Source organism: Brachyistius frenatus, unplaced genomic scaffold (assembly GCF_029030835.1).
Source record: "Brachyistius frenatus isolate BFR_SWC_R1_liver_20210118 unplaced genomic scaffold, ASM2903083v1 Contig_81, whole genome shotgun sequence".
In the NCBI taxonomy this organism is placed as follows: domain Eukaryota; kingdom Metazoa; phylum Chordata; class Actinopteri; family Embiotocidae; genus Brachyistius; species Brachyistius frenatus.
This window is the reverse complement of record NW_027210680.1, coordinates 1,330,357-1,357,299: the sequence shown is the minus strand read 5'-3', so window position 1 is coordinate 1,357,299 and position 26,943 is coordinate 1,330,357. Positions and strand designations below refer to the sequence as shown.

At 41.1% G+C, this 26,943-nt stretch overlaps 1 protein-coding gene across 1 annotated transcript in view; it reads left to right on the top strand.

Annotated features, from left to right (window-relative positions):
• LOC138627119 (tetraspanin-8-like) overlaps nt 1-16,091 on the top strand; it is a 67,372-nt gene extending 51,281 nt beyond the window's left edge. Inside the window, exon 10 of the transcript XR_011311360.1 lies at nt 16,034-16,091. The gene's annotated coding sequence lies outside the window, so the exon portion shown is untranslated. The remainder of the gene's footprint in view (nt 1-16,033) is intronic.
• Nucleotides 16,092-26,943: the final 10,852 nt, after the last annotated feature.

Genomic DNA, 26,943 nt, shown 5'->3' with positions numbered 1-26,943 from the left:
ACATGGGAGAGGCTGTTAACTGATCTGATATCAGTCGAACTCGTCTTCATCATCCAGCAGGACCTCAGTAGTTTCATTCTCTGTGCTCTGTACCAAACATCCTATTATTGATTTAAAATGCTTTCAGATATCCAACTAACTTTTACAGCCCCATCTTATAAAAACGGACAGATTGGATGGATAACCACCTCTTAAATCAAAGCAATAAAAAGCTCTGTCTTCTTTTTTGCATTTTCCACTCAAATCTTTCCTCCTTCTGCCCATTCAGTTTATTTTCCTTCGGTCATGCTCTAAATTATCTTGTCTTGATCCACCTCGCTTTTAATTCAATTTGCATACAAGCTTAGAGTTTCTGGGAAGAAATGTAATGTTCACAGCTGACTGAGAGGAAGAATTACTGCTCTCCAAAGTGTTTTGCAATGAGCCTTTCCACACGTACTCAGAAAACCAGCAGGAGGTCCGGGCCAATGTGAAAAGCATTTTCACAACTCTCCCCTGCAAGTCATGACTCTTGTAAAAAAACAAAAAAACAACACATACATGTTGGTCCTTATTCACTTATGTGTTACAATGAGAACCAGTTTGGAGCCAGAGTCTTGTGGTGGGATGAACCCCCGGGAGACAGCATCAGGGATCTCTAGACAGTACAATCGTTTTTCCTCCGTTTCCCAACGAAAATGTCTGCTTTCGACAATCCAAACACTCATTGTATTGTGTATGTGAAATTAGGGCATACCAAGAAGCCTGCTATTCAAACAGATTTACAGTAGTCATATTGCAGCAATTAAACTTGCACTTCCCACAAGCATCTGTGTAACACTTCAGGCTAAAAAAAAAGAGGCGCCTGGTGGACGAAAGACTGAACTCAGTATTCACGCTGCAAGCAACACCATCATCGAGTCAGAGAAAGTCCATTCATGTCCCACTTTAACTCGTGGAGGATGAACAAACTCATCAGATGAAATGAAACTGTACAAATTCAACTTATCTTTTTATGATATTAATCTATCTGCAGCCAATCTATTATCCAGACTTCTTCTTTTCTAGAAGTTAATTTTGCTTTTGAAAAACAGATGCCAGGGTAATTTCCAACAATCAAGGCTACAGTTCTCTATATCTTTGATTTCAAAGATCATTGAAATCACATCTGAAATTCAACAAGATCTGACTGAACTTGCTCAGTAATATCTTTAAATCTTTTAATCATCGACTGCATTGAAAAATGAACGTAATATCCAGGTCTGAAGAGTAAAGTCAATGTAAAAGTGCCTTTGATTGTATTACCACTGAGGGCCACCAGGAGCTGGCTCCCAAAAATGTTTGTCTCCAATAGCCTCCCATTCAAAGTGTCAACTTCTCTCATGAAATACAAAGTCAATTAATTTGTTCCAAAGATCATTTTTGGTGTCATTTGCCAAATTCCTCCTTCTGATCAGTGTTCTGGTGGCGTTTCTGAAAATAATTATTGAATTGATTGGTTTAAGGTCTCGAATAGAGGTATATTTGGGGGCGTGTCTGGTTTGATTGACATGCCTGGGGTGCAGTCAGGTTGCTGGTATAGGTCGGCAGGTCAGATCTTCCCCTCGCTCCATTCAGGTCATACAAATGTGAAAAAAATAAGATAAAAAATGATGACAGTGACCAAATTGCCAGACTCAAGGCTTCAAAATGGCAGTTCACAAAGTAATGGGTGACATCACGTAGGGGTGTGACTTTGTTTCTGCATGTTTAAAAATTAAACAAATATGATAGAACATTATTTAGTTAGTTTTAGAGTTGTACTTGGAACTTAGAGCAAATCCTGCCGTTTCCTCCTGATTCTTGTCTTTAAGTCAAAGTTTTAAACAGTAACACTTCAAGTGTAGACTTCATTTGAAACTGAAATGCTGTCAAGTGTGCACACTGATTTCTCAAACAGTACATGTTCTTTGCTGTTCACAGCTTGCTGTAATGCCCTTCTCAGTGTATTAGTCCATTATCTCTCATTCTTTCTTTGTCTTCCTCTTTCACAATAACCAACAGTTTTATATGATAGATAATTTGTTTTCCTGCCCCTGTCTGACTCTCTCTTTTGTCTCCTTCTTTCTGCAGCCCAAGTAACAAACCAGATATTTCTCACTCTCACAATTATTCAGATGACTGCGGGGTCAAGCTGGTCCTCCTGCCCACGGCTACATTTCACCTCCTGCTGATGAATGACGAGCTCGTGAATGTGTTTGCAATCCTGCACAGAGGTAATGTGTCTCACTTAGCTCCTCTTCTTGGTTGTTTCAAAAGTTTTCAGAAGGTACATCTGACCTTTCTTTGGCAAAGAGTTTGGCAATGCCTCCACTGACTCATACAAAGTCCGACCAATAATTCACATTAAGGGGGTTGATAGCTGTTAGTGGTTGTCATGTGAAAACTGCAATGCCTGGGTTTTGCTTGTTTTTTTTCTATCTTGAACTGAAGATTTATTTGTCAATTTGTGGGTTTCAATTTTTTTGTTTTTTTGTTTCATGACTCTTGTGCCCTTAAGACAGCCCAATTAGTACAACTCCTGAAATATGTGACAATCAATAACAAAGGAAACAACTTTTTTTTGTCATTCCCGGCTAACTTATTTTCTTTAAAAAACTGTTTTGACAGGACAGCTGAGTCACACAGACCCGGCTGAGCTTGGCTAAACTGTAATTAACTTTGAGAGAGAGTTGCTGGACATCCCCTATCACCAAATCACACAGATAATGGCTGCATTTTGCAGCACCTCAGACGTAGATAGGAGACACACTGCTGGATCTGTCTGGAATGTGGCACCGACCCAGATAAGGAGATGGTTTGGAGAAGTTACAAAGAGAACCAGGCCTGAACACTAATCATATCTGGTTCTTTTTCCCCCTTTCTTTCCCACAACACACTCCTTATTCCTCCATCCCATTTTTCACATCCTACGCTCTGGGTCCAGTCTTCTGCCCTCTCCTCCACTTTTACCCTTTTTACCTCTTTGATGTGTTGTGTGTCTTCTCCCAGTCCATGAGAGAGAGCTATAATGCCCTATAATACCCCAATTGACAGTATGAATACAGCGGTTTAACGCAGCCCTTCATATATGCATTATATCTCTGTGTCTGGCCACACACTGCTGGCTGACCTCACCATGACCACACTGTAATGTAAAGGTACAGCAACTAATAGCTGCCTGTACATGCATATCCACTCACACTGATAAACACACATTCACAGATAAATAATAATATACTGATATATACAATTACCAGTGATAAGACTATGTAGGTCAGAACATGGTGGCACATACTATATACTCTCTCTCTCTCTTTCTATCTTCTGTTTTTACCTTTGTTTAATTGTCTGTTTTATAGCGTGTAACCTCCTCTCCACAGGTAAGTCTGAGGTCACTGTTTGGCATGCGCTGCCTGATCGGTTGCCTCTGACTAATCGTTTGTGCACGTACATCTTACATGAACTTGTGTGTGTGTCTGTGCTCACAGCTGGAGCCTGCACACTGTGTTGGGAGGAAAACATGAGTAAATACTTGCTAAGCACACCACATCCTCTTCACCCTAAAGCCTTGCAAGGTAAGGGGGTGGTGTGTGTGTGTGTGTGTGTGTGTGTGTGTGTGTGTGTGTGTGTGTGTGTGTGTGTGTGTGTGTGTGTGTGTGTGTGTGTGTGTGTGTGTGTGTGTGTGTGGCATGACTTTGGATATACAACCATGGGAAGCTGTTGATTAATTAATGTCATCTGAATACAATTAGCATCATAGTGGACAATACTTAAACATGAATTTGCATTTGAGTAAGCCCCCACATGACCGTGCAGCCACCAGCTGTAATATGTCTGCACGGTTAGAGAGGCATCTCAGCATCTAACTAGTGTCATGCGAAAATGGGCGACCGCACTCAACTCAAAGTCATATGAGATGTGTTGACTTTCATCTCGGTTTTATCTCTCTGTCCCAAACAAACCTTGGTTGATACTAGCATAAACATTAAACCTTCAGTTACATCTGCACAAACTTGGAAAGATATGAAACATATGGAAATGTGACAATCAATTGTAGCAAAGGTAAAGAGAAACTAGGCTAACTCTACAGCAACGCAAAGTAGCTCTGTGAGTCTGTATTAAGTCCTAAAGTCAGCAGCCAACATGTTCCCCATGACAATGCTATCATGCTAAATGTTTGACAGCTATGTTGTTCACCATGCTCACCATCTCAGCTTAAAATGGTGACTTTATTTGCTATTTGCTAATTAGCACTAAATACAAAGTACAGCTCAGGCTGATGGGAATGTCATTCATTTTATATGTGGTCGGTCATAACAACAGTATTGGGCAATACAACTTGTGAAATGAAGTTAAAGCGTTAGTTCAATGAGGAAGATCTGTTCCCTCATGTTTTATTTCATTCCTCCGCAGGTGTGCTTTTCTCACGCTGTCAGAATCACTCTTTCATAATCTTATCGTCAGCGTACTTTCCCAACGATATTCCTGTCCGCATTTTTTTTTATAAACCAATCAGTTTCTTGCCTTTGTTAAATACCTTCGTAATTCTGTCCTTCTATTTTTTTTTTAATTTCCTGATGAGCAACCCTCCTCTGCCCCATCGCCACCTGATCCATCTGTTTTTCCTGAGGGCCTCAACTGAAGTTTCCATCAGTCATTTCTGTTCTCCCTTCTCCCCAACCTGTTGAGGCAGATGATCGCTCTCTTCTGAGCCTGGTTCTGTCCGAGATTTCCTCCTGTTAAAAGAAAGTTTTTCCTTCGAGCTATCACTCGTGGGCATTGTTAAATTGTTGGGTTCTTGTCTTAAGGGCCCTAAAATGTGTCATGTTGTGATTTGGCGCAGCATAAATACTTTTTCTTTTTTTCTTTTAAATTCACACACTCCACTTCACCTCCAGCGTTTTTCGCTCCGGGAGGTTCTGTCCTATCTCATACATCCATTTCAGACATTGTCTATTAAGTGGCCTCTCATCGTCTGAGTCAAACTGTCAAGAATTACAAGTCAAACTTTCATGACTTCAATAAATCATTATACCCTCCTTATGATCTTTCCTTTATTGGACTGATGATGGTGTCAAATGAAAAGTGTAGAGGATTGCTGAAGCAATTAATAATCACCCAGAGGAGAACATAAGCATCTGTACCAAATTTGAAGAATATCCATCCAATAGTTATTGAGATTTTTCATTCAAAACCACAAATATCAACCTGAAGGAGACGCCAGAGGAAAAGTCTGTGGTTAGGCAAATTCAGTAGGATTTATCTTGGTAATGCAAATGTTGGTATATTTGGTAGATATTGAGATATTTAACTGGATATGTTGCAGTTTCGACCTGCAGGGGATCACCAGAGTCAATAGAAGTCATCGTTTTGGGACCATGTTGGTACAAGTTTTATGGGCCATCCAGTATTTGTGACATATTTCAGTCTAAACCCAAGTGGTGGGTAAACAATCACCAGACTGACTTTCGATGTGGTACACATTTTCAACACAGTTATTCAAATTCAAACCGAGACAACAGACATGTGTGCTGGCAAGTAAAACAAATGTGCATTGTCCCAAACAAAAGCATCCTTCTCCAGAGTGTATGTTGCAGACGTCAGTCCAATACATCAATTGCTATCTTGCATGGAATGAAATGATTTTATTTCAGAGAGAGGATGTTGGGACCACATCCTCTCTCGTCAGTAAAGCCTTGTGTTTGATTTCACTCTTCATCGCTGTTTGTCTTTAGCTTGGTGGTGTAACACTGTGTCCACATCCTGTCTTTTGAAGTTGGGGGAGGCGCGGGGGGAGAGGGGGGAGAGAATATGCTGTCCAATTCACGAGCATATATGTTGGAGTCATAGCTGTCTATTTTAACATCTCTTGGGTCTGATCCAGTGAGCTGTCAAAGCTTTAGGCTTCAAGCACATCATCAAGGTATGCAACGCCTCATCCAGTGCCAAGTACGTCTTATGGAAAAACACTCATGAGCCAGCATCCCGGTTCTGATTAATGCTGTTTATGGCACAGCACGATGCAGGTATCCCATCGTGACTGACATTTTACATAAGTACACCACATGTAGAATTAAAAAGGGCTTTAAAACGGCTTTAAAACGTCTGAATTCAGCTGCAGAGAAAATTAACTTTAGAAGTCTGCTGGTGAACATTTTCACTTATAGCAGTCAAAACATTGCTGTAAGTCTGAATGCTGGGATGAAATACTTGTTGAGACGAGTACTTTTTGTGGTGGAAGAGATGCCAACTGAGGACAAGGCAGCGGGAAGGAGAGCTGGCTGTTAGCGGACATAATGGGAACCAGACCTGCTGTTGGAGAGGTAATTAAACTGCACAGCACAATGGCGTCACCCCTCATAAAGTCTTCAAGAGACGTTTTTTTTTTTACCTCCTAACTCTTTTCCTTTCGACTTCCATGTATCCAAGATCCGTAAAAAGAGATTCAACTGAATTTGGTGACTGGATTCAGTTTAATATCATCAACGGTGGAAAAAGATTAAAGAAGAAGAAAGAAGATTAATCCCTCAGGAATTTGTGGCACTATTGTTGTTTCTCTGTTTTATTTCCTAGTTTCATTTTACTTATTTTTATTACACACAATATCATGCAATGTTTATCTGCAAATTATAGCACATAACTTAACTGCTACACGAAAACCCTCAAACTTAACACAGTAAAATCCACTGAATCCTTTCCGTTTTCATTTGTAAACATTTTTTCTGACAACAAAGTCTCATAGGAATGGAAGAGGTTTTTTGTTAATGTTACTGTTTTTCCTATTTTCCTGTTTTTCCTATTTACCAGTCAGACATCTAGTAGATGCTGTTTTTGTTTTTTAATATCTCTGCTTGCAATTTAGTTTCTGGAAACAGATTGTTAAGGCTAAGATTGGACTGATTTAGTACAATTACTGGATGTCGAGGAAAGTTATGTAGCATTTCAAGTGGCAGCTGTGCTCTTCCTGAGCCACTCAGCAGCAGTACAATACTTAATTTGACATGTTTACATGTAAATAATCCTACTTTCTATATCTGATGTCCATCCATAATCTATACCTGCTCCCATTGGGGGACTGGAGCCGATTCCAGCTGACTTTTGGTGGAGGCAGGGTACATCATGGACACATCACACCTGATGTCATGCCATTATTTGTAATAATTTAGATAATATTGAATCTGGATGGGTATTGTAAATACACATATTTGCGGTGGCTGGTGATCTGTGTACATAAGGAGTGGATTGAATCAGTGTGATGTCCAATTTGCTATCAGTGTAATTAGTGACTTTATAGCCAAGTAAATTGTAGTGGATGTTGCACAAGCCATCTTTTGACATGTAAATGTGTTTCCAGTTTCCCTGATCTTCTTTAGAAATGATCAAATTCCCACCAAACTTTCCCTTTAGGTTCAAGTATATATTTGATTTTCGAAATGATGAGCACCACTTGCACTTCTCTCCTCCTCGCTCCATCGGCACAGACGAACGGAGAGCCCACCGTCGCAATCCCAGGCTCCTGTATGTGTGTGTGTGGAAGCCAGTCACCCCCGAGGAGGGTGTCAGGGTTCAGGGGGCAGCACGGGGGTGCAGGTCACGACCTGTCATGTCACGCTCTAATTGTGATTGTCATGTTGGTGGAGAGGAAAGAGACTGGAAAATTAGCAAGCTAACATAAATCTGAAGGATAGATACTGGGCCGTGAATGTCTGAGTGTTTGTGTGGGAGTATGTGCGCATGTTTGAGTGTTTCTGCTCCGTGTGTGTGTGTGTGTGTGTGTGTGTGTGTGTGTGTGTGTGTGTGTGTGTGTGTGTGTGTGTGTGTGTGTGTGTGTGTGTGTGTGTGTGTGTGTGAGAGAGAGAGAGAGAGAGAGAGAGAGAGAGAGAGAGAGAGAGAGAGAGAGTGCAAGAGAACGGGTTTGTGTGTGTGTCGGGGTGGAGGAGATTGAGTTATTTTGTCCCGGGGCAAACGGAAACCATTGTTTAAGCCACAGCTCTTCTCTCATGATTATTTGCTGTTGTGGGAGACGCTGTGGTTTCAGAGTCACAGAACAAGAACGCAGTGTGGCACTAAGAGAAACAGAAACAAAGTAAGGAGGGGGAGGAGGAAATGAGGGAAGAGGACAGTAAGAGAGGGAAAGACAGAGCTACGGAAACAGTATGAGAAAAGAATTGGCATGAAAACCAGAAAAGGAACGATGAAACTACTAAGAAAGAAGAAAATCAGAGAGGTTAGAGGACTACATACAATAAAAAAAAAAAAAAGTTAGAGAACACCTAAGAAATAGTAATGAAAAGAAAAGTCAAAGTTAATAGAGAAGAATTGTCGAGGGGAGACGTGCAAAGGGAAAATGGAGAGAGGACAAGAGAGAGGTGATTCCTCCCATGCCTGTCATTTCTTTTTTTTTTCTTTTTTGCTGTGATCCTTCTCAACCTCAGGCTGTACATATCCTCAGGCCAGCCCGTCGCTGGAATTTACAGTCCGACAGGCCTGCCTGCTAATAAAACACATGTGGGCTTGTAGAGGAATGAGGAGGGACAGGGGGCTGAGAACAGCCTCTCTCTTGTATCTGTGCACTTACAGCACATGCACAGGAACAAACACACTCAAATATACATATACCTGATCATGCATATAATCATGTTGTCTGGACAGTCATTGCTGGGAAGGATTCTGGTTCTGTTCCTCCTTGCATGTGGATATGCAGATGGAGATATTTCATGAAAACACACGAGGTATAATCTCTTGCCAGCTGATATACAGTAGATCCTATTTCATTTACTTTTACATCATCTCTTCAAGTGCTTCCGTACTTGTGGTGGTCAAAAAAATAGACATGCCATAGATACATGTTCTATATGCTTATGTAAACTGTTGAATTTTCCATCAATGATTCAAAATTGTACTCGCCCTATATTGCCTTAGGAATCCTCAATGATCCGTTCACAAATCATTGTTTCTAAAGACATTAAAAAAAAAAAAAGCTATCCTGGGATGAATTATCTTCCAAATTTGTAAAGTGGATCACTTGGGGATTAAGCTATAAATGTTCCACACATGTAATCGATTTCCAGGCGATGCAGAGCATGAGATTTGGCCAAAGCGAAGTGGCCTTGAGTCCCACTGAAATCAGTCTTTCCTGTGCTGCTAACAAATAACAACTGACATGAAGAACACATGCAGCTCACAAAACCGGCTTTGGCCATTTACCCTCCTATAAATGTAAAAGATCTCTGTTTCTCTTGTTCTCTCGTGTCTCCTCTCTTTGTCTTATCCTATTATTTCTCCCTCTCCGTGATTCATCCCCCAGCTGTCCACAAAACATGTCCCCGCTGTACAGAAACACTCAAGTATTATCCCCTGCGTAGAAAAGCTTGCAATTAAATGGTTTTATGTACTTGCCGCAAGAAGAGTGTGTGTGTGTGTGTGTGTGTGTGTGTGTGTGTGTGTGTGTGTGTGTGTGTGTGTGTGTGTGTGTGTGTGTGTGTGTGTGTGTGTGTGTGTGTGTGTGTGTGTGTGTGTGTGTGTGTGTGTGTGTCCGACAGAGGGAAAGGAGAGTGTGTGCATGCCTGTCATGTGTGCGGTGTGGCTTCAAGCAGAGATCCTGCCTCCAACCGGGGCCCTTACTGAGTTTTGTGAGACTCCAGGGGGCCCAGAAGAGAGAGAGACAGAGATAGAGAGCCCTGTCAACAAAACCTCTCCAGCTCAGCCTCTCTCCTCGTTAATCTCCGACTCTCTCTCAGGGCGTCTGCAGGGATGCATGTCGACGTCGAAGAAATATGCTCATGTTGGCCCATCGGTCAGCATTTCCACTAAACAATGGGGCACCGAAGTCATCTATACGTCCGATATAGTGAGCGTTCACTCAGACTTGATAAGAGTATTATGTGAAAATGAACTTGCTGCTTCTGCTATGAAATCTTAATGGTACTTTATCAGTCCATGTTTGACAGTTTTCTGCAGAGGTTAAAAATAAAGCATACATGATTAATTTTCCTGGGACCTTTAGGCTAAAGCCATTGCAAAGCAGACAAATGCATTGTATAGGGTTGTTTGAGTTAATAGCATTTATTAAAATGCCAGATATACTTGCAAGTCAAAATTCACAAAACAGTTTTTAAAGTTAATGGTTCATGTCTTAACTAACAGTTGCTAATTTACAGATTCAACCATGTAGCAGTCATAGCATTGTGTTTGTGCCTGTAAGTCCAATATTTACTCTTTTATTAAATGCATTATTATTACTCCTAACAGTCTTGTATGTTTACCAGCCTGGCTGTCTTTTTGCCATTTGGTGCAAGTAGCATTCTGTTTTTAGAGTTTGCTGCAAACAGCGGCATGCTTCATTCAGAAGTGAGGCTGGTGATAGTAAAACCAAAACAATGAGCTGAAAAAAACTACAAAGGAATTCATTCTTCCTGTAGTAAAAAAAAAAAAAACAAATCTGAGTAATAGCTGTAGTATAAAGTTTTGTGTATTAAAGTGTTACAGACTGGAGTGTTATGGTGTGGGTTAGACAATTTTTCCTTTAAAGTAACATCCATTTGAGGGACAATAAAATTTAAAACACTTTGTAATAACATTAGTTTTAACTTCTGCATTTGCTGCAGTGACATAAATCTACTTATAGCTTCTTCGCACCGTCTTTATTTGGACTTCATTTACTTTAATTGAATGTTTATGTGATCACTTGTGGTTACTGTTATGAGTCATGATTTTTGAGACTTGTCAAAACTCCTGTCCTGCGTCGGTCCTCGGCGATCACCTGCCTGATACCGTTGCAGTACCACCCGAACCCACGCTGCCCTGGTGTGGAGCGCCCACAGGCCAGCTTGGACTCGCCTGTCTCGGCCCCGGTGAGAATTATGGGGACACCCTCACCTGCCTGCACGGGTCTCGCTGACTTTCTCCCTTTCCTGACAAGCCCGAGTGCCAGCCATCCTGGACTATTCCTGTGTTCATGCACGTTTCAGTTTATTTTCCCCCTGCTCAATTGGAAAATAAAGCTCCCTGTTTTCAAGTTACCTGCTGTGTGTTTGCATTTGGGTCCGTTTACTAACACCACCTCATAACAACTCTGACAGCAGCCGTGGAACGTCATTTGTTTTGACCACCAGATATGATCGAGCACGTGTTATGCTTGGAGGATATAAATGATGAGACAGCACAGGCTTCAAAAATGTCTCCATTGTTTCTCGAGCTGTCCCCCATCATCTGGAAATACAGACAGGGGTGGGGGATGGGATGTATCTGGGGTCAAATTAAGGCTGAGGCTCAGTCTGTATATTATTAGGATGAAGGCAGATAGTCAGGAAGGGACGATGAAGGGTTGTCTTGTGATTAGATAGACTTTCCTAATGTATAGGAAAAATTGGTAGGATTTCCAAACAGTCAAAAATAAAACATGGAGGGAAATAAACAAAAAAGTACCAAAGTAGGACACATCATCATACACCCACACGGAGCTATGAGTGAGCGGGTCGGGTGGGGGTGTGGGAACTGTTGAGTCCTGGGGCTTTGGACGTCACGAGAAATTGTATCGGGGTGTCATATCAGTGGTAGGAGAGGTTTGGATGGTTGTTTGTTTGCTGCTGAGTATTTTCTTTGCACATAATCTGTGATAATGAGGTGGAAAACATAGACAAGGCTGCAGTTTATATAGGACATGGAGAAGGCTCATTATATTCATTCATCTTCATAGCAGGAAATGAATGAACTACAGTCACTCATGGCAAAACTCTCCCTCATAAAGACATACAGACTTTAAGTTTCTTTCCTTAATTGACCAGACATATTTGGATGATTTGCTCATTATTTGTTTGCCATTTTGTAAAAGGCTGATTTGACATTTTTGTCCTTGGATGTCTCATTATGAGATGAAGCAGCAGACGCAGGCTTGAGAATTGACATTTGACCCAGTATTTTTTCAGCTGTGTCTGACAGCAAACCTCCAGGGACTCATAGGGAATCTTCTCTTTGCATGTAAAAAGGAAATGGGTATAAAGTTCAGGAAACGTCCCCCCTTGTATAAGTTATATTCCGTGCGCCCTTTACTTTAACTGTTTATCCCTTTGAACAGTTACAGTTCTCACCAAAAGAAGACACTATATCAGTGGGTGTTTTTTTTTTTTACCACAGCCACATAAAAACACTCACTGAACCCTGGAATTATATTTCATCTTTATTACTTTTTTTTCTTCTTTTTTTAAAAATTTAATTTATGTTTTTTGTAAATTAATTCTGAAATAAAAGTGTAGAGGTTTCAGATTGGGACCATGAGGTGGAGGAACCAGATGAGGAGGCAAGAAAAATCTTTACCTGTTCTTAGGATTGTTTATTCTGTTCAGTCAAACAAGACAGTTCAGGCTGGGTTTGGTGATCCTGAGAGAAGGAAAAAAATAAACCAAAATGTAAAAAAAAAGAACTGATGAAAACAATTATCAAAAGGAAATAGCAAATTTTGAAATCAATGCAAATGTTAATGTCTGTTTTGCAGAAAACTAAAAGCAACACAATGTCATTTTGGAGAAGATCAATTGTTTAATGATATTTAATATGTAACACTGTGAGATCTAGCACAAAAAAGTCATATTTTGAAGGCAGAATTCAAATTTTTAGTGTGTGCAGGTTCTTCCGTGTTTTCTGTATTCATGTGCGTTGTGTGAACGTTGGGGTTTCACACCAGCGTGAGTGTGAGCAGTGTTGTAAATGTGGTTTACATAAACCTACAACTGCCTTCACATCTCCAATCCTTGCCGCGGGCATTTCTCTCCCGTGTCATGTTCCTGCAGTGTCAATAGCATGCCAACGTACACTATGACATACATAATTGATCAGTCTCCGTGGTGACGTGGAACCGGAGGAGTCATTACCATGGCGATCTCGATTGGATGCTCAGGTCTGTGGGATGATGTCATGACTGCGTAATTCTTGCTTTAATTAAAACTGTTTTTAAATGTGATTTGATGATTCTGTCACTTCTAAACCCGATTAGGGGCTCTGATTCGACATGGCGTTTGTCATTTCCAGTAAGCAGGACTTAGTTATTTTTGCCTGGATTCCACACATTTGGAAAAATACCAAACAGGACATGGTAATAAAATGTGTAATCCATGAGGGTGAGGCTGGGGAAGCCGTCAGAACTGATTTGTATGAAGACCACTGTGGTCTGAGGAGGCAGTGCATTACCCTAATGCAGGATGTCTATTCAAAGAAAAGAGGTCATGCTCAATACATTTAGAATTTAGAATTTCATTATGAATAAAATGCTGTGAGTCCTGGGGCACATCTATTTATGCCTTTCCCAGCATCAATGCTTTTATCTGACAATAAACCTGAGTGAAAGTGGAAAACATCTATCTGAACTATTTTCTGTGCATGAATTAATCAGAATAATAACAAATGATGTGTTTTAGAAATAAACCACATTAAATCTCTAAAATATGATAATGTGTGATTAAATCTGTACAAATTGCCTGAGGTTAGGGGGGTAAAGCTGTGCCACAGTTTGAAATATGCCAAAAATAAACTATCAGAGCAACAGGTGCACATGACAAGCTGCAGTTTCACAGTTAAAAGCTGAGAGTGATGGGCTTTTGTTCCAGGATAAATAAAAAGTCACCCGGAGTTCAGGCGCACATGTCTCCGTGTCTGTCTTTCTGGCTGATTATCACTGTGAATTGTCTTTCTGTATAACGTGAAATGGTGAGCATGGTCAGCCAGAAAGGGCACGGCTGAAAGTGAACAACATGGTTTAGACTATAAGTTCAGCGTGTCCCATTAGATAGAGCACGGTACTAAAACTGTTGGGGGTTTTGCATTTGACTGCCATTAGAGTCATCCAAATATAAAAGTTTGGAGGGAAAACTGGAATGTTAAGTGGATGCCTTTCATTGTAAGATTTGCCTAAGGAATTACAAAACCATTAAAAGGTCTTAAAAACTAAATCTTTATTTTAAAATTTGCATTAAATATGTAGCTCTGCTTTTGTTTTTGAGCTGTTTTCGAAACAAATTACTTAAAAGAATAAATTACATTGGAGGAGTCTCAGATAAAGACATTTTTATAGATGCATCTTGTTTTGAAATGTAATAATTTATACAATATTTCTCTTGATTGTCTCCCTCGTGTTCAGACAAACGGCTCACGCAGGAAATAAATAAATGTCAACACACCCAGCGTGACTCCAGAGTTGTTGAATTGCAAATGCAAAGAACATGATGTGGTACTGAAATTCAACCAAACTAAGATGCGATAGTCTGACAATTATAATAGCAGCTGTAAGCCGCGGGAAGGCTATGTTAGCCATTAGCTTGCAGAGACCCATTAATACTTTCTAATAACTTATTTTTGCAAGGAAGCAAACCAGAAGGATAGAGTTAATGTGCTGTGTGAGACATTTCGTTAGGGTGTGTGTGTGTGTGTGTGTGTGTGTGTGTGTGTGTGTGTGTGTGTGTGTGTGTGTGTGTGTGTGTGTGTGTGTGTGTGTGTGTGTGTGTGTGTGTGGGAGAGAATGTGTCATCCTGCTGCTTTGATTCTGAGTTAACATTGCTGAGCTGATTGATTTCCCTTATAGGTTTCATGGTGATGCTATGGCCTTGTTTGATTTGTTCAAACATGTGTGACTGCATGGATTCATCTGATGTCGAAATGCAGTGTAAAAAGAATTCAACAGTACATTCCACGTCAGATATTTCAGTCCAACGTGTAAAGGCTTTCCTGCAAGTGGAACCCTGTTGGAAAAAAAACACAGCAATATCCCAAACTAAACAACAAAATACTCAAAGCCCATTCTTTTAAAATCTCATCTCTGCCTTTTCTGATCTGGTGTCCCTGTTAGCAGGATCACAGAGCTTTCACAACGTATTCTAAAAATTAATATGTCCCATACACAAACAAATGTTTTAGGAAAAATGTTTTAGGAAATTACTGCACCACGGTTGTTTGCTGCCACCAACCATCAAGTGGACGTTTACATTCATACAGGTCAAGATATGTAAAGAGTTATTTAAATGTCATTTCTTGACCACTTTATGAATGAGTTATGTCCACACATTTGTTTTGTGATGTCACGGTGGCCTTTGACCTTTGGCCGCCAAAACAAAATGTTTATCCTGAAGTCAAAGTGAACGTTTGTGCCAACGTTGACAAAAATCCTCCATGATGTTCTTCAGATATTGCGTTCACGAGAAATTGGTCAATGTGAGGTCACAGTGAGCTTGACCTTTGACCCCCAAAATCGTATTAGTTCATCCTTGGCACCAACTCAACGTTTGTGCCAAGTTTTAAGAAATTTACAAAATCAGGTCGTGATCCGCTTACCTAACTACGTGTAAAGAGGAAACAGAGGATATCTTATTTTCAAAGAAAACTGTGCATATTTCTATTTCACTCGTAAAGTTTGCAATGCACATGGTGGTGATGCAACCATTTGTGTTTACAATATAAAAAACAACATCGTAACAATTTAAGCCATTGTTTTTTCTTGCTTTCCAAATATTCACCCTATTGGCAGTAAATCCACATAATGAACATGCGGCACCATTAATCCTGAATGCAGATTATAAAACAAAGGGTTGGCTAATCCCCGGGTACTGCTGAATACGGAGCATCACTTGTTCATGTACAACAAGTCCTTGTATTAATGAGCCTACTGTACACCCAGTCACTGCTTTCTCACCACTCTGCCAAACTCTAGGAGAGCTTTTGTGCATAGTGAGACCAAAGTGGTTGATGTTGGCTGACACGGTTCCCCCAGGCGATGGAGTGATGTCGTCTGTTGCTCAGCGCACCACCTTGTAATTAACCTGTTTATTTAAAAAATGATTTATAATTAAAGTTGACGTTGCTTGATGTGATGGATGTGAGGTTAGCTTCATGCATTGCAGCCCAGCTGACTTCTGAGGAGCTTCAGGATCTGATTGTAAAACAGCCCTGTTAGCCACCGCCTCTTATATTTACTTAGATTAGGCTTTGAGCTGCAGGGGGACCACGCCACTGGTACAGTTGTAATGAATGCCGCTGTAACAGCCAGCAGTTGCACACACACACACACACACACACACACACACACACACACACACACACACACACACACACACACACACACACACACACACACACACACACACACACACACACACAAAGGATGCGCACAAAGAGAAAACACATGCACAAATGTATGTACATGCACACATTCGTGGTTCCTCAAGCGAGCATGATTCAGCCCCCATTCAGCTGCTGTAATTGTTGTGAGAGCCTCTTCTGCATTCTGCAGTGCTGCTTGATATCATCTCTAAAAGTTTGTTTAGGTTTTGTAGTTCCTTCTTATTTTCTCAAGATCACACATCATTTGTGATTCATGTAGAAGAGCAGGTTTATAAGTGTGATAAGAAGAAAGCTTAGACTGTTATTTCATCCTGACAATTAAATAATTCTTTATTTAAATAGTGCCAAATAACAGTTAAAATTGTCTTTTGGTGTTTTACAAGACCCAGAGCCTCAACCCCCCTTGAGCAAGCATTAATTCAAGAGTCGCAAGAAAAAACTCTCTTTTAACAAGAAGAAAAAATGAGCAGAACCCAATCGGTAATCATAATGTTGGTTAACCATTTAGCACACATAACAGAAGTTAAATTTAACATGCACAAATAGTATCCAGGAGCAGTTTCCACAGAGTGATGTATGGTTATTGCCGTGAACCATAGGCTATATAAAAATGGATGTAACTTTGGGGTCTAATGCGGAAGTGCCATGAAGTGCAATTCCACCAAGGGCAACTAGGGGCTATCTCCAAAAGCCTCTGTCTCCATAGACATAAATTCTATTTTTTATTTTACATATGTCTTTATGGTGTCATTCGCTAAATCCACTCCTTCTGAGCAGTGTTCTAATGGGCCTTCTGAAAATAATCTCATAATTAATTAGATATTAGGCCTCAAAAAGCTGTATATTTGGGGGTGTGGCTGGTTTGATTGACATGTCTGGGATATGCAGTCCGGTTTTCGCCATAAGCAGGCGGGCAAAGCGTCCTCAGGTTCCCAATCAGTTAGAGTCAGATCAACTCCTAACTCCTCCCAAGCTCATCTAAATATGGTCACTTCTGGGTCCTGAAAACCAAGATAGCAATGGCTGAAATGCCAAACTTGGAGCTTCAAAATGTCAGTTCACAAACTAATTGGTTATGTCACGGTAGGTTGATGCTTGTCATGGATGTAGCTTTTTTTTTTTAAATATATTTTTCTTTTTAACAAAACTTATGGCCTCACAAAACACCACTGACTTATTTCTGCTGTGTTGTATGTCTGCTGCTAGTTTACTACACATGCTAAAAGTTTGATAAAAGCAGCTCATGAGGTTTTGGAGAGGATTAAAACCCCCATCTCGACTCTTTGTCTGTAGTGTATTGTACACAGATTATCGCTCCTTCTACAACCCCAAACACAACACTTCAACATGCAGATAAATCAGGTGACAGTGAATGGATAGTCATTGATTTTTTTTTTTTCCTATTTTGTTGTTTTGGTTATAAGGATGAAAGATGATTATTCTTCAATATCAGTTAGTGTTGTCAAATCATCACCAGCGATTTAACAGAAGAAGGCGAGTCATTATATTGCGCTTACTTTTCGATTATGGGTCCTGTTATGTGACCTTCTCTGCCTCTCCTCTATTCTGAAATTATCTCCAGCATTCACTCTACATGGCCTGGCAGAACAGCTAGGCTTCATTGTGACTCAATGAGGTGTAAATAATAAGCATGGGCTTTCTGCAAAGACACGTTTGGGCATTAAGTGATGAGCTGCAGCACACAAAGGCTCAGAGGGTGTCAGGGACAAACTGTGCCAGCCTGGAGAGGTTTACACACACCTAAAGATCACACAATACAGTGGAGTATCAAAGAAGAGGTGGATAAAAACATTCATCATTATGTCTTTACTGGAATAGAGAATGCTGTTTTGTGCTTTTGTCTGTTAAACATAAAAATGGTGTTCTTTCGAGTTGGCTTTCTCACATTTAAATTCTGTCAGGCAGGGCTGGAGATTGTGACTAAATCAACATATGTTTTCTCCCACCTCTCCATAAGTCAACAGTCATTGAGTCAGTAAGTCAATGAATGGTGTCTTTATTCCACTTGGATGGCTGCAGCACCAAGCAACTCAAAAATATCTCAGAGGTGGTCTTGGTTCAAGTGCAGACTGGAGCCGAAGTGAATCACTGACTGAATTAGTGATGAAACGATGGATTTTCTTATTCAAAATGACAAGATTAGTTATTCAGAAAACAGAAAAGAAAATTGCCCTGAAAACTAGATTTGGAAGGAGAACAGTAACAACATTAAAAGAGGATGTGATGTAATTACCAGACAGTTGCTCTACACGTAAACGTGACTTTAAAAGCTGTGGAAGCTTCGATTGGGATGCTTCTTGGTGGCAATCAGTTTAACTAGTGGAAGTGTCAGAGCTGTAGGATGCACGCAGCGAGACATAATCAAGAATGATGTATGGTTTCATGTTAGACTGGGAGCTAGTTGGCAGGAAACACACATCCATCAAACCAACAGCCAACCTATTTAGTCTCCGACTAAATGCTTTAAATTGAACTTAATTTGATTGACTTTTGCAAAAGGACGTTCCCAAACCGAATTTGTAAGGGACGCCTACTAAATAGCCTTGTTTTGTGTTTCTGCATCTTGACAGTTGAAGGTCATTCAAAATGAAAGGCGATTGTATCACAACCGGAAATTCTCACTGTTTGTGATTACATACAAAGGACTGCTGGTAGGAATTTACATTATAGCTCAGCTAGAGCTGATGGGAAAGTTTTTATTTTTCAGGTGTTGGGTCGCAAACTTAAATACTGGGGAAATGAAATGATGGTGGGGCTACACCATGGACTGTGTATAAAAATGGACGAAGCTGAAAAAATAGGTCTGAAAAATGAGGTCAGTGCGGAAGTGCCTTCTCCAAAGAGGTCCTGGCTCCATAGACACCTATTCAACTTCTCTCATGAAATACAAAGTCAATACATTTTTTCCACGAGTCATTGTGGTGTCATTTGCCAAAGTCACACCTTTTTTCTCAAAATTATCAAATTGACTACTCTTCATCATCTGAGGACAAAGACAAGGACAAGTAAGGGAGTTACCAACATCAGTAGTATTCATCCTTTGAAGGTCTACATGAAATCCATGAAATAGTTGTTGACATTTTGCAGTGTGAACCAAAGTGGTTGACACTAGTGTGCCATTAATTAGCTATTTCAGGACTTTCTGTACTTTTAAGATGTAGAGCGGTAAGAAAAATTTTCCAAAAGCTGATATACAAGTTCTGTGAAGAAACCTTTAAATGTATTATTCTTCTGAGAGCTGATGGCAGGAAAACATATTCATGCAGAAAATCCTGAGGTAGCAGTTTCCTGTCGGCTCCAAAACATTTCAGAAGCGTTTAACGTGACACACGCGACCTTGTGAATGTTTTTGTTTTGGTTGTGGTGAGCTGAGGTCACTCTGTGTTGTGTCCTCGGGCTGAGAGCAGGCTCAATGATCCTGGTGAGATTCACAGAGAGCACAAGGCTTTCTGAAGGGTCTCCGAGCTGATTGTTCAGCAGACCCGGTCCTACGTGATGCAATTAATGAAACTGTTGGGATGAATGAGATTTTCTCTCTTGAACAATGCTCCCGTAAAGTTTGGGCTGTCAAGTTCGTCGCTACACTCTGTCTGTTGCCTCGAGCCTGGAGGTCCTGGGTGTCGCTGCTGGCTCCCTCAAGAATGGATGACCTTTAACCCCCTGGTAGTCTGGGGGTCATCACGCTTTGACCTCGGCTGTTACAAGGGTACATTCCCACTGAGAGGCCTGAAGGCCCCCAAGGCCACAAGCGCACACGTTAAACATTTAGCACACACGTATTCACGAGCATAGACACACTCAAAAATGCCCACTGAGCTCTGCCGTTGAGTCAGCAAAAACAAACTCCTAGGCTTCTTTGTTATAATAATCGAGTTTGACTTTGAAGGTTTTTCTGTGAACATTATTAAATTTCCCCCAGAGTCACAAAGTCTGGCACGGCTTTATTAATTAGTGCAATGTGTAGCGAGTGATTTACAGCCAGAGTCTTTGGTGTCAGAGTTTAGAGTGGTGGAAATGGGTATCATTAGTCTGCAAGAAGCTCTAAGTAGTGGCCATATACACATAATGAAAGCTTTCATTAGGAATCTGGGAGGATTGGTTGAGCAAGGTGAGTAAGCATGTCTGTGTGTTTCCAGGGAGTGAAAGCAGCCCACAGTACCTGTCTCCCCTACTAGCGTCTCATTTTTTTTCCTCTCTTTTAAACGCTTTTATTTACTTGTATTTTTTATGTATTCAAGACATTGCCCAGTTACAGGCTTTTCTGATGATCCTACCATTCATACAGTACAGCCCTTTCCAGAGTACCATGCACAGCAAGTTGAAGATTTCCCAAGGCTTTACAGGAAGCCTGGGAAAGTACAATGCACCACTGTGCACTGATGTGATGCAATAGTGTTTTACATGTTGGATCTATACACTGTAAATAAAAGTGGACTTAGCCTCCAGGTCTGAAAAATGGGGCCAATGCAGAAGTGCAATACCCCTAAGGGTCACTGGGGGTTGGCTCCAAAAAGGCTCCTGCTCCATAGACTCACATTTAACTTTGCTCATGAAATACAAAGTCAGTAGGTTTTTTTTCTCTGGTCATTATTGTATCATTTGCTTAAGTCACTCCTGCTTATTAGTTTTCTGTTGGTCCATCTGAAATCCGACATTAATTCGATATTAGGCCTCAAAAAGCGGTAAGTTTGGGGGGGTGTCTGTTTGATTGACAGACCTGTGGTCTAGTCAGGTTTCCACTGTAGGTGGGTGGGTCACTGTGTCCTCAAGTTACCAATCAGATCGAGTCAGATCTACCGCTTGCTCCTTCCCAGCACGTCCAAATATGGTCACTTCTGGCTCCAAAATAGCAAGATGGCAACAGCCAAAGTTTGAACTCGAGGCTTCACAAGGGCAGTTCATAAACCAATGGGTGACATTACGGCCTGTTGCCGCTCCGTTCGATCCGATTCATTTGAGAAGTAAACTGGGGCAAACTGAATGACAAATGTAAGCCAAAGAAATCAGGATGTGAATGTTGGAGGGTTGCCCACTTTTAAATCAGTTGTGTTGCTGTGAATGCGACCTTCAAATAGCACAGCTTATCCACTTGTCAGTTTGAGGCCACCTGCATATAAAATACATTGACTACTTTAGGAAACCTCCTCTGTAAAATGAGAATTTATGCCGCTCAATCACACTGAAATGTTAACAGGATGCTTTCTGCCCACATGTAAGCTGCTTTGCTGCCAGTGGATGAAACTACTGCGAGTCTGCCTTCAGCAAGCACTCTCTCCGTCACATGCACACTCAGTGTGACTATGAAACAGAAAAATAAATGCAGGCGACACCGGTTCATCATTAACACTGTGAGCAGACAGAGGGATCTCTAGCCTTATGTAATCGGTGTATTTCCTGTAGGCTTGTCATCTGCCGGTAAATTAATCATTAAGTCCTGCTGCTGCACTGGACCATCTCTGCCCTCTGTTTTTTTTTTCAAGCTGTGCTTCAAGCTGTTCTTTTATATAATCATAAAAGCAGGGTTTCCGGTTAAATTGAGACATGGAAAATTTGCGCACAAAAAAATATAGGGGGTGTTGGGAGGTGGTGGTGGTGGTGGATAAAACATTGATTAGATGATATGAAAGCAATGGCACATCTCGTGTTGCATAAAAATCACTGCCTTAAATGACTTATAAATTAAATTACTATTAATACCTTGTTGCTCTGTCACTTGCACGCCTTCTCTCTGTTTGTGTTTTGTTCTCATTTTAATAAATTTTGCACCAACTGTGAGTCAAATTACTTTTAAACAGCTTTCCAGGAAATTAACCAAAATTAGACATAAACCAAAGGGTGCAGCAGCATTTGGGGTAAAATTAGGAGCTTATCCACAGGGGCATCTTCTGATGGCTTCGTGTCCTCTGGGACTCATTGTTCTCGGCAGCAGATTTAATCTCAATTCCTGTCTTCCCCGCTGCTGCACGCAGATGGTTGTGCTCCTTCAAACAGCTTAAAAGGTCCCGTAAAAGGGACCTTAGTGAAAGTGGAAGATGTGAGGTTTAGCAAAAACATATATTTTCATTCGTTCTTGTCCTTTCCCTATCCGTGTAAATTATTTTCCTTCCCTCCTCCTTTCACTCTTCCTCCCTCACGACATGCACAGAAACACACACACACACACACACACACACACACACACACACACACACACACACACACACACACACACACACACACTCTGTGGGAGTTGGCTGCCGTGGTGGCTGAGCGTGTGCGATGCCAAGGCAGCAGCCTGGTGCGGCAGTGACGTTGAGTCAGAGCTAGCAAGAACACAGCCAGAACCCATGGCATATTCATCACAACACATGCACATCCACATCCACACACACACACACACACACACACACACACACACACACACACACACACACACACACATTGTACAGGGGTCCAGAAGTGGAAGAAAACCAGGTGCGGTGCAGATGCAGAAGTTTAACTGATTCAAGTTAGAATCAGTGTGTTCATCGTCTTTTCTTCTCCAACTCTCCATCTTTGTCTATTTGTATATTTCTCTCTCTTCTATGTATTTATTTGTTCTTCATCTGTGCTCACTTCAATGTTACATAAATTCTAACCCACTCAACGCAGTCTTCCAGGAAACTCAGGAGCACAATGAAGTAAACAAATAACCTCAGCAGAAGATGGGATTACGCCCTCTGGTCCTCACTTTGTTTACATATTTTGGGAGACGGTGATGGCGCGCTTGGTTGCAGAAATATATGGTGGTGCAGCACATGCGATAAATGTGTGCGAACGTGTTCTTGTCTATGTGCCCGCATGCGTGCGTCAGCATTCATGGATTGCATTGAAAGCCCCCATTAATGATGCAGAGATGTGGGATCGATGGCTGTGCCCTCCTCTGTCGTGTTGTAGCAACCTGTGAATATCAGCTGATGGCGGCACAGCTGGGCGGCAGAGCACAGCATGGCACCACTCTGGTGACTTTCTGCTTCATTGGACTCTAATGTAGCATGCAGAGCAGCAACACAGATCAGGTAGAAGGTGTGGACTTATCGCAAAGGAAGGACATCTGTACAAAATCAGATCATTTGAAAACTGTGAGGCCTGCTTTGATTATTCGGTTAAAAAAAGACCCATACACAAAATATCCCTTTTGGTCATTTAATCATGATTATATAATGAATCGAAACATGTCCTGACCTCAAATAACAACTGGTAGATTGCGATTTATGTACATTAACCAGCAGACAGTGAGAGTAAATGATCAGACAGACCCTCCTGTAGCTGCTGTAAATTAACATAATGAATGGTAGAATGAGTACAAGTCATTTTAGACCCAGACTGAGAAGATTAAATTAGCTGGTTTTCATTTATAAATGGAGCACCATTTCAAACATAATCTCCATCCATACTAATTCAATGCTCTTTGTGGGGCTGATAACGCAGCTGGACATGAGAATTGTGTCAAATAGCTTGAATATAGCTTGCTCCCTGCAAATGTAGGCAGAAGTAGCATTATAAAATGCAAAAATTAACTGCACAGCAATGGTTATCCATGTTGAAATAACCACTTTTAGTCAAGGAGGTTTTTTTCTTTTGGAAAAAAGTCATGTAGAGGCAGGCCGCATCAGGGAAGGACACACCATAACCAATAAGACTGATTAAGGAAGTTAACATGTGTGTCTACGTCAGAGTTTTCAAAAATCTTCATTTTTCATGTCCAAACTAAAATGCAAATAGTTTTCAAATGAAAATGGGGTCAAGTTTTACTTTTAGATTACCAGAGAAGTGCAGATATGGCCACACAAAAGATTACACCCTCGGGAACCCATGTTGTTCACAACCTTTTGCAGCACAAGGCGCACAAAATACTTGCTATACGACCTTATGGTTTCCGAGGCTGTAATCTTTACTTACAAATAGTTTGTTTGTCGGGTGATGCAGTGTGGCATTGTGGGTAAAAAAAAAAAACAGTATTCCTAACAGTTCTCTCTCGCGCTGTCACTCTTTTTCTTCACTGCACACACACACACACACACACACACACACACACACACACACACACACACACACACACACACACACACACACACACACACACACACACCTGAGCCCACCTGTGAGCATGTTATTCTACACCCGGCGGCATCCCCAGGAGAGCTCCGGCAGGTGTAACGTTACACCGCTGACACACTTTAGCATTAGCCACAGCTCATTAGGATATACTGGCACCTCTTCGCTCACTAACCACTGTTTGGGACGTTGTACGCTTACTCTGCTAAGTTGCTATTATCTCACTGAAAGATCAACTGTGTATGTCATTGACTTATTAAACTGTGGTGAGACAATGTGGAAGATTTCCTGCAAGTCCATGAAAGAATAGATGTTATTAAATCTGCATTTTTTTTTATTTTTTTTTATTTTTTTTTTGAATAGCATTAGAATAAATTCATTCTTCACTGAACTTAAAATAAATTGTTGTAATGAATTTTTTTTTTCCAGGTATTGGAATTTTCCCTGATTATATAAAACAATAGAAAAGGGTCCATAATAAGCAACCTATGTAGTGAGCGTAGTAAGTGTTGCTGCTCACTCACCATCCTCTCTATAGTTGCAGAATGACTAATTCAAGAAAAACGATCTATACCAAAACATACCAAAACAAATTCTTGTCTATTTATTGCACTTGGCGAATAAAATGATTCGGGTTCAGACTCGACTTGGTATCGCATTCAATACTTCCGCGAGATGGATGAGAGACGAAGCAGCAGCTGGGAGGGGAGGGGGGGGGGGTGCTAGAGACAGAATGATAGATGGAGCAGCCACATAGGAGGCATGTTCGGTGGATACAAGCCAAAATTTCTGTCAAAGGCGCTCAACCCAACAGGGAGCGCTTTCTCAGATCCTCCCCTGGAGAGTTTCAGCCCCCCCACCCCCCTCAACGCTGTACGTCCCACCCGTACTTTCCCCTCATATTCTCCCCTCTTCTCTTTTTATAGCTCTCTTTCTCTCTCTCTCTCTCTCTCTCTCCTGATATTCCTCCATCTGTCTCCGCTCATCCCTTCCTCCTCACCGCTCTTCTCTCTCTCCTCCGCTCCTCGCAGAGGTGATGACAGAACTTCCCTGGCACATGTTGCACAGATGAACCTCCACAGCCTCTGGATACACACCAACACACATCCACACCCATACACACAACACATGCCGAATGGATTAATTCAACCCTTCGCCGTACCACCTCAGTGATGGAACATATACGTGAGGTCTAGATGCCTGACGTTGCGAGATCCCTCTTTACCCCCGGGTAGCATGTCAAGCAATGAGCAACACTTTAGCTGGTGTAGTTACAGGCCAGAACAGCACCCTGCTGCACATAGGGGTATCAGTGCCATGGAAACGAACTGGAGGACGTCCAGACAAGTCGGATGACGAGTTAACATCTGACAGGAATGTGTCAAAAGGAATATCAAGAGACAACTCCACCTGTTTATGTGTTGTCCTGCAGCATTGTGGGAAATGCTGTGCAAACTCAAATCTCAGGAAATCCTCAGATAAATAAAAACAGATGCATGTCAAATCAGTGGGGAGATTGTGTATTTGGCTACTTCGAAAAGTGGAGTGTGGTCAATCTTTGCAAACATTTTTGTGTGCAGTGGTATGTGCACATTTGAATATGGACCTGGAATTTTAGTAGAGAGCGCACATCAAATTTGTTTTCACATTTTGGGGGAACAGAAAGAAGTCGTCAAATCTGTTGGTAGGGGCGGTGGGGAGTGACGATTGTGTTGTTGCGGGTGAGAAAAGTGGGTGTGTTGTCATGTTGAACAACCCACGTAAGATTAATGAATCTCAGAGAGTGGATGTGCCCTTTTGTTAGTATGATAGTGCTGATGAAAGAATTAGTGCACGTTGAATATTTTTTCCTCTGTATCTGGATTATATCTTTTAACTGCACCTTCGCCGGCAGTGGAAACAAACCAACTCTGAACATTGCAGGTTCAAATCATTGAGCTCGAAACACAGCGTGATGTCATCAAGCAGCTGATATCTAATATGCAGATATGTTTGAAAAGATTTGGAACAGATGACAATGGAGTAATTCTGCTGTAATTGTAAACTGGTGCACTACAGAAATAATGCAGAAAAAGATGCATCAAACTAATTCCATGAAGTCATATATTAAATCAATATGATTTGGTGCAGGGCTCCATGAAATTGCCAGACACATTTTTTGTTGCCAGAAAGTGTTTTGTTTCTTCTCAGAAAATAATGACGGCATTATCTGGCCAAAATCTGCACTTGTTTTCTCTCCTGAGCCTGTGGGAGACTGGTTTCCTGTTGCACAAGGCTGAGAGTATTAGTTAGGGCCAGGCACATTTCACTGGGTGTAGTTTGACAAAGCATGAAACACAGCATCGCATCATATTTATCACAACCTATATGTTATGAGGGCCAGATTGCTGATAATGTTCTGTGTATATACATTCTGTGAATATATCATCTGAAACATAACACTGCTGTTAGTTTCTGAGCGTGTGTGTAGGTGAGAGCACTCATTTGTACATCAGAGACTGTTCATGTGTGTAACATGTGGTTCTCATTGGGTTTCATTGAGTTTCATTTGCCTATCTGAGCCAGTTTCTCACCTCTTAAGCCTTCAGGTTTATGTGCAAAGGCTGATATAAGTTAGAAAAATAGATTGTTCTTTTGTTATAGATGGGGTCTACCTCTGACTGAGTCAGACAAGACTGACAGTATCCCTATCTTAATGCCACTTTTCCACCACACAGTACAGCTCAACTCGACTGGCCCCGT